Genomic DNA, 16,649 nt, shown 5'->3' with positions numbered 1-16,649 from the left:
CTTAAAAGCGTGGGTGTAGTTTGCGAGTCGAGAACAAAAGTTGAGAGTCGAGTGTTATGTCATGAGTCGAGAGAAAAAATTCAGTGCCTTAAAAGCATCATAAAAAGTATGATGTGATTTTGACGTCAAATTTGTGGTTTATATTTGTTGTTGTTGAAAATTTTCGTGATACTTCACATTTAATGATTTGTCTGTCATTTAACTTTATGGCGACGGCGATTATTCATGCAATAATTTTTACTAAGTTATATATTTCCGGAAGTGTTGTTTCATCCAAAGTATCTCATTAAATACTTAAGCTTTTATAAAACAAATCACAGCATTAGATAGCCTGCAATCAATGCCTTCTGTTAATATATATTTTATTACTTGGACATGTTTTAGAACGATTAAATCGCTGTTGCTCTGCCATCAACATAATTCCTAAATTATAACGCAATGAAACACTTACACAAGTTTGTCGGAATTTTAGTGTTTTGTTTTGTAGATATGGCAAAAAAAACAGATAAGACCATAGTAAAATTCAATGAATTTTCTATATGAAGATGGAATTTCAGCTTTTCACAATCAAATATATTGCGGTTTTGGCATTAGAGTAATATTTCCTCGAAAGTTTTTTTCAAGCGGAACGTCTGTTGCCACGGCGATACGTTAATAACATCTTAGGGAAACCATCGCTCCAACAGACTTTGTTTTTAATAAGACTACGGGAACATTTGATGTTGAGAGAACAAATGATGCTGAGTCAATTGCCGGTGGTTAAGAGTCATAGGATGTATAGAACCGGAGATATTGACACTCAAAATTTGGCGGTCGGCTTTCCGATCATTAAGGGTCAGGTCAGTGTTTCCCAGCTACTGGTACCATGTAATCCAGTACTACCTGTCTCATGTGGGCAGATGGAGCTCACCAGCCTTGGCTGGCAATCCATCTTCGGGAGTAAACCCTGAGGAAAAATCAGCTTTAGAGAGGAGATGGGCGCCGCCAAAACTTGTCTACGCCCATGGACTTGTTATGATAAGACAAATAGACATATCGACATGCCAGATCGGTCGAGGCCCGGATCACCAACGACCGCCCTTCCTGCTGCAGTGCCGCAGGGTTAAGGGAGTGAGAAGTATGCTACTGGGGCACAACCATCTCCAGCACTAAGACTTCCACGGGACAACACCATCATTGGGACCTGGACTGTACGGACTTTGTATGCGTGTGGAAAGATAAAAAAACTCACACATGAACTTTCTAGATACAAGTGGGTCATCCTAGGAATAGCAGAAGTGAGATGGACAGGCTTTGGAGAAACCATCAGGGATGAGGGAAACAAGTTGTAGTATACTGGGGATAACAACAAGCATAGACATGGAGTTGGCTTCATTGTCAACAAGGATAGAGTGAAATCAGTGATTAGCTACACACCAGTCAACAGCAGAATTATTTCGATTCGTATTGCAGCACGGCCAAACAACCTCTCCATCATCCAAGTCTACGCCCCGACCTCTGACTATGACGACGAGACAGTAGAAGGATTCTATGAAGAACTGGACAGGACCATCAAGTCCATTCCTAAAAAAGACCTGCTGATTGTCATGGGAGACTGGAATGCTAAAGTAGGCGAGGATGCATATGACCAATGGCCTGGTACAGTTGGACGCTTTGGATTGGGAGAGACCAATGATCGTGGACTAAGACTGCTAGAATTTGCCACGAGTTACAAGATGACCCTAGCCAACACACTGTTTCCGCATAAGACATCCAGAAGGGCAACATGGCACTCACCTGACAACAAGACCCACAACCAAATCGATTTCATTCTCTTCTCCTGCAGATTCAAATCCAGCATTAACAAAGCCAAGACTAGAACCTTCCCTGGAGTAGACATTGGTAGTGATCATGACATGGTGCTGCTGACTCAGACTAAAGAAATACTACAAGCCTAACAGCGCCCTTATAAGATTCGACCTAGAAAAATTACAGGATCCAACAATTGCTGCCACGTTCAAGGCAACATTGGGAGGGAAATTTGCTGTGCTCAATCTGTTGGAAGATGACAACAACAACCTCACAGAAAATGCGAAAGAAGTGCTACAAGAAACAGCAACAGAGGTACTTGTGAAGAGAAGGAAAAGGAAGAAGCCTTGGGTTACAAATGACATCCTGGACCTATATGACAACAAAAGAGAGCTCAAGAGGAAGAAGACCACAGATACATCCGCCGCTCAGAAGTATGCCAAAGTCGACAAAGACATTAGAAACAAAATGAAGAAGGTTAAAGAGAATTGGATTGCTGAACAATGTAACATTCTAAAAAGAGGCATGAGAAATGGTAACAGCAAGATTGCATATGACACCCTCAAGATGCTAACAAGGAAACAACAAGCAAGATCCTCGTTAATCGAAGACAAAAACGGCTCCCTTCTTACCGACGGAACAGCAGTCCTTAGAAGATGGACAAAATACTGTCAGGAATTGCACAACTGCAACTTGAGACCAGATACTAGCTTCCTAACCAAAGCACCCAATACAAACAGGGATAATGGAGATGCACCAATTTTTCAGAAAGAAGTCAAGGCAGCACTACATTCATTAAAAGGAGGCAAGTCACCAGGAGCAGACAATATACCTGCAGAACTTCTGAAGCATGCAGGCCCAGAACTTGTAAAGGCTCTAACCACCATCTGCCAAAGGATCTGGAAAAAGAAGCAATGGCCAAAAGAGTGGAGTCAGGCTTTGATCATACCCCTACCCAAAAAAGGCAATCTCAAACAGTGCCAGAACTACAGAACAATCAGCTTGATCAGCCACCCAAGTAAAGTCATGCTTTGGGTTGTACTAAATAGACTGAAGAAACAGGTTGAAGAAATACTTGCAGAAGAACAAGCAGGATTCAGACCTAATAGAAGCACAGTCGAGCAGATATTCAACATCAGAATTCTCATAGAGAAGCACATGCAACACCAGCATGAACTGTTTCACAACTTCATCGATTTTAAGAAGGCTTTTGATCATGTGTGGTATGATGGCTTGTGGAAAGTCCTAAGGAATTACAACATCAACAACAGGCTTATTGATGTAATAAAGGCTCTTTATGATGGATCAACTACTGCAGTTCATCTGAATAACAAGATTGGAGAATCATTCAGGACAACAGTTGGGGTTCGTCAAGGATGCCTGCTCTCTCCGGTTCTGTTCAACATCTTCCTAGAAAACATCATGACAGAGACACTATCTAAATTCCATCCATCAATAAGCATCAATGGTAGACCACTTAGCAATCTTCGATTCGCTGATGATATCGACCTTATAGGAGGTAGCGAGCAAGAGCTTCAAGACCTCACCACAAAACTTGAAGAAGAAGCAAAAGCCTTTGGAATGGAAATCAGTGCAGAGAAAAGTAAGGTTCTTGTCAACAGCAGCAGCAAGCAAGGACCAACCAACATCAGATTGAATGGACAAGCTTTAGAGGAGGTAGACAGTTTCAAATACCTGGGTTCCATCATCACTAAGAATGGCAGTTCAACAAAAGAGATCAAAACAAGACTTGGCACAGCTACAGCAGCAATGACTAGACTTGGCTCCATCTGGAAGAGCACAAACATCAGCCTCCCTGTTAAGATCAAGTTGTACAAATTACTGGTGATTTCCATCCTCTTATATGGATGTGAAAGCTGGACGTTAAATGCAGAAACTGAAAGGCGGATCCAGGCATTTGAGAACAAGTGCTACAGAAAATTACTAGGCATCCATTACTCAGAGCACAAGACCAACCAGTATGTCAGGCAACAAATTGATGATGCTGTAGGCAAACAACAACAGCTCCCAGCCATTGTAAAGCAACGGAAACTTGCATGGTTTGGCCATGTTAATCGCCACACTTCCTTGGTTAAGACCATACTCCAGGGAACCGTAGAAGGAGGACGTAGAAGAGGCCGTCAACGGAAAACCTGGTTCGACAATGTTAAAGAGTGGACTGGACACACACTAAGCAAATTGCTGAGAATGACAGAAGACCGAAGACAATGGAGATCCCTGACTGCAGTCTCTATTATGACACCCCTACGACATGAAAATGTCACGGGACTGACATGACATGACATGACATTTCCGATCATTATGTCTCTATCGCTATGCCAACAATAGCCCCGATAAAAGGTTAAATATGCATGATATGGGCACGCTGATAGGCCAAAAATACGCTCTCAAGACGACGGTTCTTCTAGTCTTAACATGGTGAAATCTGAATGAATTTTAGGCAAAATATATCGAAATTAAAATAGTAAACAATTAAATAAATGCGTTTTTTTGGTTTTACGTTAATTCAAACCTTAATATCTCGTGTAAAATGCTATCAAAACGAACGACTTCCACACTATCTAAAAGATCGTTTTTAAGCTATAATTTGTTGGTAAGTTTATTATTTTAAGTTGTGTATATCCAAAGTTATGACATAATGAACTTCGTAGGTCTTCAAAGACCAAAAGTTACCAGGGACCGTCGCCAAAGAGTTAAGGATAATTTCTATGCAGCTGCATTTTACGCTGTAGCGCAAAATGCCTACACGTTCATTAAATTACGCTTGTGCAACATGTCAAGCTCAAAAGGTCAATAGCACTCGTGCGCTCGCGAATAGCTCAAGAGCATCGCGACAAAGTTGAATTCGTTCTACTTTTGAATACATTATTTTGCTTGTAAGTTCAAAACATTTTATGGGCTTTCCGCGAAAGAGCTTTCTCATACAAAATATCCGTTTTGTAGGAATCCTAACCTTTCTTCTACGACGAATCAAATAGATAGCATTTAGTGTGTTTTTTAAGCATTGTAGAAGTAACTGTCTTTTGTTGACAGCAGCCACGTTTATTTTCTAAAAGAACAGTTGTAATATATAGTTTAGATGGCTGTTTGGCAAAGAGGAATAAAATATTAACTGGTGTTTACCAAGATTTCACAATTGATTTCAAAATGCAGATGATATAGTTCTTCATGGAAATAGTGAATTTTTCGACAGCAATCAAACAAAATTCAATGAGGACATTAATGCTGTTGCTGACTGGTTGGGTGACACTGAATTGTTAGTAAATTTAGAGAAAGGAAACACTGAATGCCTCATATTTGGAACAGCAAAAAGATTGACAAAGTTAAACGACTTATTTTCTAATTACTACTATGCAGAGTGAAAAAATATATGAGACAAAAGAATATAATAATCTTGGGTTGGAATTGAATATTACTTTCAATATGGGTTCTTATTTTTAATAAAAAATTTTAAGCGTGCGTCCGGAAGGCTGAGACTGCTTGCAAAGAGGTTGTCTTAACAGTAAATCGGCAAAAGCAATGTATTAATTCTAGTTTTTACGTAACTTCACTTATTGTAGTATACTCTAAATTAAATTAACTGAAACAAAGATGAAGAACATCTCAACTTTTCAAAACCATGCTGCCAAAATAGTTTCTTTCGGCAGTGGCTTTTTGGTAGATCTCTCTTTGGTTATCCAATGTAACTGTAAAAGAGCTTGTGAGGTTGTACGAAAAAGCCAATTTAAGGACATATAATTTCTTTTTCAAAATTTTCATCATTATTATTATATCGTGGGGTGGTCTGGCTGATAAGGAAGTCCAATCATTATCTTGTAATTAGTTTCAACATTTTTGTCTTTTTGTCTTTTTGTCAATTTTTTGTCTTATGTTGATTGACAGATCAATTGTAAATGTTAACTTGATAAATTTTCTGAAGACTATTATACTTTATTATAGATTTAAAATTTAACTAATATTTATTGTATGAAAAGGTATTTATTATAATAAGTGATTATTACTTATTAATTTCCCTAAACGTTACTGAGTTGCTCATTAATCTAACTTCTTGCAGTCTTATCAAATGTACCACATATCTTAATTGTATATGATGTAAAGTACTTAAAATCTACAAAACATAAAACAAAGGACGTAATCTAGTTAATTTGCAAACGTTTTAAGCCTGACCGCATTTTTTTTGCAGCTTTAAGTCTATTTCACTATGTATGATTTTTGAAAAATTGGTTTTCCAGGTACCTGCCAGCGATCATAGTATGAGGTACATGATTTTGCCATAAAGTTTTCTATCCATGCGATGGCGTCTGAAGGAGTTATGAAACCGATGAACAAGCGGAGTGGGCAATGGCTTCAACTCGTCTTTTTGAGGAGTTGGGAGTTAAAAGGCAGTTTCAAGGTGAGGGAGGCAAATTTGTGCCACGACGGTGGAAAAAACTAAAATAAAAATACATGAGCAACTGGGAAAATATGAAACGTCAACCACAACATTAACATTGCACAACCTTCTCAACCTTCACCGCTTTACAATAGCTCCACTTATAGTGACGTCACTACCGGAAAGAAGACCCTACTTCCCCACCCAAAAAAAGCTTACGCTCTCAGGTAGTTGAGCTGAAGATGTCACTCGTAGAAAACACTGTATGAAGTATTGCTATAAACTTGGGGTTAAACTTGCAAATTTTATTTTGACCAGACGCTCTGATGATGATTATGCAAGATTTTATAACAACATGGATGAATTGCAAGTTGCGAATAGTTAGGGATGAGAACTTAGTCACTACATATAACGTGGTGAGGAAAAGCGGAAAAAATATTGTAAAAACAAATACAACAAAAATTAGCCTCATCAAAATGAAAATTCATATACCATTCATTAAATTATAGTTAAATTGACTATCTGTGCCTCATATCTCTATAAGCACTAAAGTTCATAACTCGAGCTAAAGTGAGAGTCTTAAATTCAGTCGAGTTATTGTGATTTATTCGTGATCATCGTAATTGTTTTATAATGGCACAATTTATTTCAGGTTTGTTCATTTCTGGCCGAACCAGAGTGCAAGGGCTGTTTAGGGAATACTGCTTAATGGCATACATAACGTCGAAGAAAGTGCAAATCTTCTGAAAAGGCAAAGAACAGGTGCCAAATTAATGTCGACAATAAACGCGACAGATAAAGAGTTTGACGAGTTGAATTCCATGTAGAAAATTTACGCCTTCAAGCAACAATGCAGAAAAGTTTCACAGTAAATTCAAAAATTTTTACCGACTACCGAGATCTTATGTTAAAGAAAATTTTCACAATATTTGCAGAAAAGGTGCAACTGCAACATAATGCAATCAAATGCTCACTGATATTACTTTATTAAGTGATTTCGGCTGTTTGACTACCGCTAATCTCTCTCTTATTTTACAGCCCGTCGAAGGCTCTAGTCAAACAGCTATCAGCTCGTTTGATAAAATTAATTATATCAGTAAAGTTGATCGCATTATAAGTATGTGTATTGTTGCATGTTTTAGATATTCACTGATATTAAAAAGAACTCTGGACATGTTTATATTAATTCGATTCAAAGAACACATAATTTACATCCAGGACGACCGTAGATGTGTATCGACGAGCTTGTACTTGATAATTATACGACAGAATGTTTTGATGCTTTTGTACATCGATTAAACTTCTTCAAAGAGATTTGTGATGAAACCTAAAATTCGGTGAGAATCTCATTTTTGACTTACGCTAGCTGGACAGTTGGTGCATATGCAGTAAAGTTTTCCATTTCGAACACTAGTGGCTTCATAATATTTACTAATAAAGTATAGTATACAAATCAGAGAACTCTAGATACGCGAAAAACAAAATAGGTGATTACCACAATGTTAGAAATAGCTACGACATGGGGAATTTATGGCAATATAATGAAGTAGATTTATAAAATTATTATTTAAGCAATCTACTATATTATCTGTGTAATCTTTTGTTTTCTGGGGTGCAAAAAATGAGATTTCTATTAATTATAAGAATGGAATGTATCATAGAGTGTTCTCCCATGTGAGACTTCTTCAAGTAAGTATTATTAATATTAAGGAAACATTAAGGAAAGCATTAAGGAAAACATTTAGGAAAGCGTCGTAATATTGATACATGTCATGCGCAGTGAGAGCCACGCCTAATTTAAATGAGTGTAATAATGCTTCTACTCCAGTTTGAAAAAGTGGAACTATGCCTGCACACCTCCACTATCATTCTTTAAAATCAAAATTCTTACAGTCATTGTCAAACGTGTCTGAAACTTAAGAAATTCGGTGTGCTACTACATTATAAGCAAAACTTTTTCACAAAACAAAAAAAGCATCAAATTTATTAAGAGTCTGCCAAAATCCACTTAAAAACTGTGCAGTTTGAGCATGAAGAAAAGATAATGTTGTAAGAAAAGTAGTGACAGGTTGTAAGAGATCTAAGAATAACCATAACACTTGAAAATGCAGTTAAGCTCTCAACACATCTCTTGTTTTCAAGTTGTTTAAGGCAAACTGTGACATTGTAATGTTCACAACAAATATCACCTACGATTGTCCACAATTAAGTAATTACTCGAATCGAATTGAAGACTTTGCATACACACATTTCACTTTATAAAGCAGCAGTGAAGTATCGTTGACAATAAAACCTCTGTTAGGCTTTGCTCATGAAGTGCTATTTTAAGAAAGACGTTGTGCGTGAACGGTATTGAAAGAATATTTAAGGAAAATAATATTTCATAAAAATTAGCTACAAAAAAAACAACAAAATAATAGTTATGTTGCAAACAAATGTCTAATGAAAATCTACGTAAACGAATCAAAACTAATTTTCTTGAACTAGTTTGAAAATTGCACTAAAATATACTAAGAATAAGAAATATTAAGGTAAAAAGAAGTCTGAAAATTGTTCTTTCCATCTTAAAAGATTACTGCCTCAGAAAAAATTACGAGGCCTTATTTTCATTGATGTAGATTTTAAGGAATAGTGATAGCCTTTCCATGCCCTCCAGTTAATACCATCAGCGTATGAAGAGTGTTTACCATGATGATAGATCCCGTTTAAATTAGAAGCATGACAATTATTATACCACCATGCGCCTTTATAAATAACTGCACAATTTGCTGAAGAAGATTTATCGTTGTCAGAGTCTTTAGTAGTAAAGGCCATTCCCTTGTGGGAACTTTTAAACGAATCACCAGCTGTTCCTAAGTATTCGTTAAAACACAATGTTATTTGTTGTTTAAGTGCCTATGAATGAAATTTGAGCGACTAAGTTGTGCGGGTAAATAAGCAAAACCTAAATAGAAATTTCAATGCATAAGACTTTTGTTTATAACATCTCAAACACAATATATCTTTACACTATGTTAATAATTTACTAGTCATATAACTGCTATCTACTCCATGTGAAGTTTGGAAACATCAGTACCAAAAAATTGCTTGAACAAAATATGAATAGTATTATAAGAATATTGTATTTGTGTTTTGGCTTCAAAAGAAACAAAATGTACGATTTTAAAGAACAAACAAAATCACATATTATATTCAACACATCATAACAACACTGTTGAGTTGCTTTTTGTTTCCTGCCTCGTCAGTTTGAATCATTGTTTTACAGTGATAACAAAGAGCATGACCCAAATGAAAATTGTATTTTTCGGGAGCATGTAAAGCAAAGATCATGTTGTTGGCTCATTGTAGATAATTTCGTTCAAGTTTACTTATATGAAACTATTTTGCCTACGTTATTCTATGAAGAAATTACAAGTGAATGTCATCAAGTGCACTCAAGGTTACAAAAGTGTTACCTCGTTGAAAAGCACCAAGGAATACCAAAGTTTAAGTTTGTTTTCAAGAATAAGGCAACGTTGCGATTAATGACGGAATAATACAATTTGTTCCCTCACAAAACAGCATTGTAACACCTTGCACAATTGGCATAGATCTGATCTTATTTAGCTTTATTTTAAAACACCAGTTAAGAAGCTACTTGAAAGTGGAGTTGTATATAAAATCACATGTCCACGATGTAGCTCGTGCTATGCTGGCCAAACAAGTCCTCATTCAATTAACATTAGTAAGGAGCATCAAAGCAATACAAATCCGGTGGGAAATCCCTTTAGTTTATGTAATGACAGTATTACGATGGAAAATGTATGTTAATTAGTGAGTTCGTCAAGATCTACGACACATATAAAGGCCAATTTCCTTTACGGTCGCTTTGCCCGCGCGCGCAGGGCATACACATTTTAGCATGCGCTATAAACTACGTCATTGGCTTTTCTCGGACTTCACGGACGTTAGCGCACACGCTTTGAAATTTGAAAAATTTCGACTTTCTTGTCGTGCGAACCATGGAGCACGTGAATAATATCAACCAATCACCAATAGTTGAGACGCTTAAGAGAAGGCTGGCTGGTATAGTTATGAAGGCATCACCAGTGAACAGGTAGCTCAGTGTTATTGTCAGCCTTTCGTCTAGCCCTATGTCTACGCGTCGTGTTTTCCAGCATGTGATACTGGGGCTAACTAAACCAAGTAGCTCTTCAAATGTGCTTGGTTTTTTTGGAAACATTTGAAAAAAGCTCATGGTTGAATAACATTGATATTTGCATAAAGTTTGATATTCGCCTTTACTTTTTCCATCTAAATAGATTTGCCTCATCCAAAGTCGTTTTATAGAATTTCCTTCTTTGTAATCGCCTTCTTAATAACATCAGTGTTAAGAGTCTTCTATTTAAAGCTACTATCTTTGACTAGTTTTTACATTACCGCGCGCAAAAAAGTTTAATGGAGACTGTTTTTAAACGCGCGTACGAATGCTTAAAATTGTTCTCTCCGTGTTCGCTGGCAAAACGACCGTAATGAAAATCGTCCATAATTACTTTAGCAACATAGCAGATTAATGCCATTAAACCCTCTCTAAACACTAAAAACGAATATAGGACTCGTGTACTTGTTATGAAAATATATAAGATAGTAGATTATTGTAGTTCAAATTGATAATTCGAAGCTTTGTTAATTCCTATGTTAGATTTTTTAAAAGGCTTGTAATTTAAATGTTAGTCATTTCTAACATGATGGTACATGGAATACCAAAATATATCGTTTCCATACTGTTGTTGGCTTTTGTATGACAAAAATTATGTGCTGCAACGTTTTTACCTTGCAGGGTGTCTTAATGCTCAGTTTTTGATATAACATAATTTGATATCATGTGTGCTGCGCACATCCGTCAAACTTTCAAATGTTGTTCACTAGTAACTTTGCCAACGAGACTGAAATTTGCAGAGATTATTGTAAAACACCGCAGCTGCGTCAACCAATAGTTTGTCCTCAACTACCCTAACAATATTGAAACCATCCAAATGGACCAAAACTGAAGGACAAAAAACGTGGAAAAGTAAGGGTTGAAAACCTATTTTTTAAACCCTATTTTTATATGCACACCCACTTGGTCACAATATTTATGTATGCATGATATGCCGTATTAATTTCTTTTTCAATCTATTGTTTTTCACGTATCATAGAATAAACTTAGCAATTTTTTCCCCCTCCCCTAACAAATATCACCCCGTCTACGTGTCTGATGCCACTGTATGTCACTATAAATGCAGATGTATGAAGTATTGCAAATACCATTGTTAATCATATTAAAAGAAAAATTATTCCTTGGACCAAATTGTTCGTTCACAACTTTTTAAGTTTGGACACATTGTCAAGTTATTGATTGTGATTAAAAAAATTACTAAAGTATATAGCAGTAATTTGTACCTGAATATGTTCCAAGGCTTAACTTGTATTTCAGTTTTCACTTGTAACAGAGAAAAATCATATTCAGCATATTTTGTGTTGCCTGCTGTATCCTCCATGTCAATGCGAAGTTTATTTTGACTTATAGACGTTAATCTGTTTATTTTTCTAATCCAAGCCAGAATTCTGTTTTCAAGTTCCCAAAGCCATTTTTGTAATCCTGCCATCCTCTATAGAAATCAACACTACCATCAAGACGACGTTGAAAAACAGTCCAACCACCACCAGATGTCTTCATGTCGCAATATACATTGAAACTCCCTTGATCATCAGGATCAATCTGATACACACCACTTTTTCTTTCTCCTTTCTTGTAAAGTTCTGCGCAGTCTTTAACTTATTAGAAAAAAAAACAGTAAAACTTTCAACAAATTCGTTATCTTTGCGAGCTTTAGTATTTTAAAATTAAAACCGAATTTCAACCGAGAATTTTTTCAACAAATTATTTTTGGGTTTTGTTTATGAGAAAATATTGGAATTGAGTTCCATGGAATAAAAAACAAAAAGAAATTTAAATAATTTTCTTGCATGAAATGTTTTTAAACATATATGCTTCGAAGGTTTTGCTATTATAACAACAAAGCAAATATTTTTCTTGGGCAGTTTTTTTTAAAATGCAATGAATTTTTTAACTTTTTGAAAGAAATCCCGAATAACGATATCCTTTTTTATTACAATTTTGGACATGAATATGACACAAAGTCGTTGATGTTTCGTCTTTACTACGAAAATGACGTGAGATTAGCTACTAAAAAGCAATGAACGAAATATTTTTTTAGAGTTAGTATGAAGATAATTTTTTTATAGCTTTTAGACAACTGTCGAGTTCAGGGGTATTTCGATTTGTTAGAAACCCATTTATAATAGGAGTTGGTTAGGTTTGCTAATGACTGCCTCTTTTCCCCCTATCCCCACCCTCCAAAAATTGGCGATTTTTCGATAATTTTAGATTATGTCTGAAATTTGAAAACAACTGAATGTGGAGATATTCTGAGAAAGAATTTTTGAACGTAGCAATTACCCCGAGAATAACATGCATAAACGTGTTATCGTTAATCTGTTTCTATTTTTAGAGCTTTTTGTTGTCAATTTTCATAAACTACTCTTTGAAAACAGGTAAATGCCCCGATTTATGGAATTTTGTAAAAAATCAAGAAATTCTGGAAGGTTTTTGGAAACAGAATTTCTTCCAATAGGCATTGATGGTACACGAAAATAAACTGTTGGCAATGGATATCAACCTTGTAAACTTTAATTGGCAGTGTCAGCTATATGGAGTAAAAAAACCTTCAGAAGTTAATCTTCCGTGAAATCTTACTACCTGAAGACAATGGTTATCGGACTTGTACATTACTACGCACTTATTGATGTTAGAAATTATGATATCTTCCAAGAATTAGAAAAATAGTTAAGACATGTAGCTGAGAATACTTGGCATAGTGATTGGGATTGGACTTATCATAAAATTGCCTTTATAACTAGTCCCCGTATCAAGAAGTCAAAGGAAAATCAGATGTTTGCCATTTTCGTTGAAATTTACATTATAAAAAAGAAAAATCTTTTGCTAAGTTTTTGTTTGCGTAACGTAACACGCAAACTATCTATTCGTCAATTTTAATAGATCTTCCATTTTTTATACATCATTTGTATCTATTTAAGTCACAATAATATAATTAGTTAAATAAGAAGACAACTTAATGCTTTCTTTCACTTACTTACCTTTCGTATTCTTCTTACAAAACAGGCCTTTATTTAGAATGTCTAAAATTTGTTTTTGAAGCTGAAGTTGTTTCTGAATTAATGCTTTTAAATCATTATTGGTCCTTCGAGTCCTCAAAGCTCGTTTAAACATTTCCAATGATCCTATTTGTGAATGGTGATCATGACTAGATGCCTCTCTATAACAAGGTATAGAAAAGGAAGGCAGTGCTATGGCAATTTCAATCAATTAATGGAGGTACATGTACATATATGCATGTATTAAATTTATTTGAAATCAATTGTTATCAAGAATTGATAACATTCTTACAATTAAAACAGCCTCTCTCTTTCCCCCATGTGTCAAACGTCTTATGCCATTGAAGCCACAAATTTAATTGCTAGACGTCTCTTATCGTTGGGTAGAGTAATAGTTGTAGGCAATTTAAAGAAATGTGTTCTTAAACACTTTAATGCCTTGTAAATTAGAAATATATTCTTGTAAATAAAAATTTGTTTTGTTAAATCCTAGAATCAAAATATGTTATGTTCTTATAACAAAAGGGAAGTAATGCTCTTTTGGTTTTATTTCAGCAAAATTTCTTTCGAGTTGAACTGAAAATAGAGCGATTCCTATCATTGGAAAAATTGCAAAATTAATTTTCGATGACTCATCAAAAGTGTCATAAATATTTTCCTAAATGTCATCCTAGAGAGTAGCTGCAACGAATTAAATAATTTTTGCAGCTTAAAGTATGTTTTAATAGCTTTATACTTGGATGTTGTATGTCGATGTTATTAATAAATTACTATACTTCACAATTTTCCATAGTCTATTTTTCTATGTAACTACATTTTAGTCTATGTAATTGCTTTACCTTACAATATTTAGTTAGCGAATATAGAATTTAAAGAATAATATCACGTGTTTTACTCACGCCCAACAATAGAATCATCAATAAATTTCTAATGCTGGGAATGGAATTAATTTACCTCGTCGACAGACATTGTTTAATGCAAATGCCGTAATTAGTAAACCCTTTAATTACTTCTCAATTTTTTGTCTTTCGAATTTTTGATCGCTTCCGTGTTGTTGCCTTACGAGAACGCTGTATGGGAGGGAAAGGGTTCAGTAAAAAAGATATGTTGATATCTATTCCTAATTAAGCCTGTACTGGGTGATTGAAGTAGATCGTGATTGATTTTGAATTTAAACATGGGAAAATAACACCTCGATTGCCATCCTAAACAAGCCTATAGCATGTTTTTGAAATACAAATATAAGCGAATATTTGGATTATAATATTTATACACTATGTCAATTGTGTCATTTCATTATGAAGAAGAGCAGTTCGTTTATATGTATATACTTATAATTGCATATTTAATATTGCATTAATATGATGAAAAACAGACACAAAAATTTATGTAGACGTGTCAGCAGTCATTTTGCCCTTTCTACTCTTATATAATCAACTACACTTCGCATTCAATTCATAGCCACATACGTTAAAAATTATACGCGGATTAAAATTAACGCGATTGATTGACTACAAGACACAATTGCAGCTAACTGAACAAGGGTTGTTTAAAATAGTCAATAATTTTCTGCCAAAAAAAAAACAAAGACAAAGACGTTTCTGCTGATGAACATGGTTGATTTTTTAAATCAGCATGAATTAGGTAGCCACAAGTATGCTGCTGCTTTAAGGGCAAACGAAAAATAGGTCTTTTTTTGTCTTGTTTATACGATTCAATCGAAAATAATTTTGGTTATTCAAGAACCGTCAGTTTTATGTTTTCCTTTCGTTTGACGGCTTCCAGTTTGTAGGCAGAAAGAAGAAATTACTATGGTGATTCCTTTTACTTCAGCATTCAGAAGAGTGCATGATAAAATATCAGCAACTAGAGAAAACATTTAGCTACAAATCTAGCAGTGTTCGGCATACGTTGGATTACGCTGAATGTAATTGTCGTCTCGTCGTGCCGTCGGTCATGTTTATGTTTCAGTCCAAGTTCTATTGTTCAGTTTCCTTTTTAAAAGGAGAAAACGCAGCAAATCGAAGCGGGGAATTTTAAAAAAAGCCAAAAGCCAAAAGCCAAAACCAAAAACCCACACAATTTAAATCTTATACATTGAATCTTTTCTATATGAAGAAGCTTGGTGTATTTTAAAAATCATCTAAAATTTACCTGTTCATAATGGCAAATACAACAGAAACAACCAGCATAGACAAGAAAATAGAACTGGCCATTTTTCCAAGGAAGTCAATTAGTCGCAAAATAACTTTACCTTGCACAAACACTTTCAGTGTTACACTAAACCCTGATCTGCTATTATGACTTTGTCATAATAGCATTTTCTTATTCATGTAGCTCTCTTAGTTATCATGAGTTTTGCTGAAACGGATGTCGAAGTAAGATTAAACATCCTGTTTTTAAAAAAGGGAGATAACAGAAAACAAGATAATAATCAGTATTCTTTCATGTTTTGTGCAAAATTTTACGAAGCGATCATCAGCATGAAATTAGCGACAGTTTCAACGAGGGAAAGGTTTGTACTAAAGGGTAGAGCTGCAGAGAATTGCATTTTTCTTTATGGTAATTACCTAGAAATAAAGGTTCATAACTATTTATATGACAAAAGACATTTGCACGTGAGAAAAGCAAAACACGAAGTAAAACTCAATGTTCTAGTGTTTTTTTCACTCCACTTTATACTTTTCTACATCGCTTATGGAATTGTAAAAAAAGTTTACTGCATTTTCTCATCTAATATCAAAACTCTCATTGGTGTTTTCTTCGGTATATATTTTTGAAATATTTTTAAAATTACGTCGTGTGGAATGTTTTTCATTATGACCAAAAACGTGTCTGAGCCAATCAATCCCAAAAAACAAAACCAAAACAAAAAAAACGTTGTTGAAAACTATAGCCACAAAGCTCTCAATCATATGCATGCAACAAAAAAACACAAGACATTCTTTACACAATGAAAACCATAATGTATTCTAAAAACAATTTATGGTTCAGTAACTGTACACTGTGCACATTGCAAATACAAAAGCAACAACCAGTATGGTAAATTACGAAGAAAGAGCAGGCCATCTTTGCAGAGAGAATTCGTTGCAAAATAATTATAACCTCACCACAAACACTTTTAGTGTTACGCCAAACACTGTTTTGCAATTATAATATTTCATAATGGAATATTTCTATTAGTGTAGCTCTCTTACCTATCATGAATTTTGCTGAAACGGATGTTGACATAAGATTTAGACTACATCATACTAGAAAATAATTAATAAGT

At 35.0% G+C, this 16,649-nt stretch overlaps 1 pseudogene; it reads right to left on the bottom strand.

Moving 5' to 3' along the window:
• Window positions 1-8,287: 8,287 nt before the first annotated feature.
• Window positions 8,288-15,698, bottom strand: LOC124455529 (annotated as a pseudogene).
• Window positions 15,699-16,649: the final 951 nt, after the last annotated feature.

This window comes from Xenia sp. Carnegie-2017, unplaced genomic scaffold (assembly GCF_021976095.1).
Source record: "Xenia sp. Carnegie-2017 unplaced genomic scaffold, XeniaSp_v1 HiC_scaffold_4, whole genome shotgun sequence".
Classification (NCBI taxonomy): domain Eukaryota; kingdom Metazoa; phylum Cnidaria; class Anthozoa; order Malacalcyonacea; family Xeniidae; genus Xenia; species Xenia sp. Carnegie-2017.
Note: the sequence above shows the minus strand (reverse complement) of the source record. Positions and strands in the feature narration are given on the sequence as shown.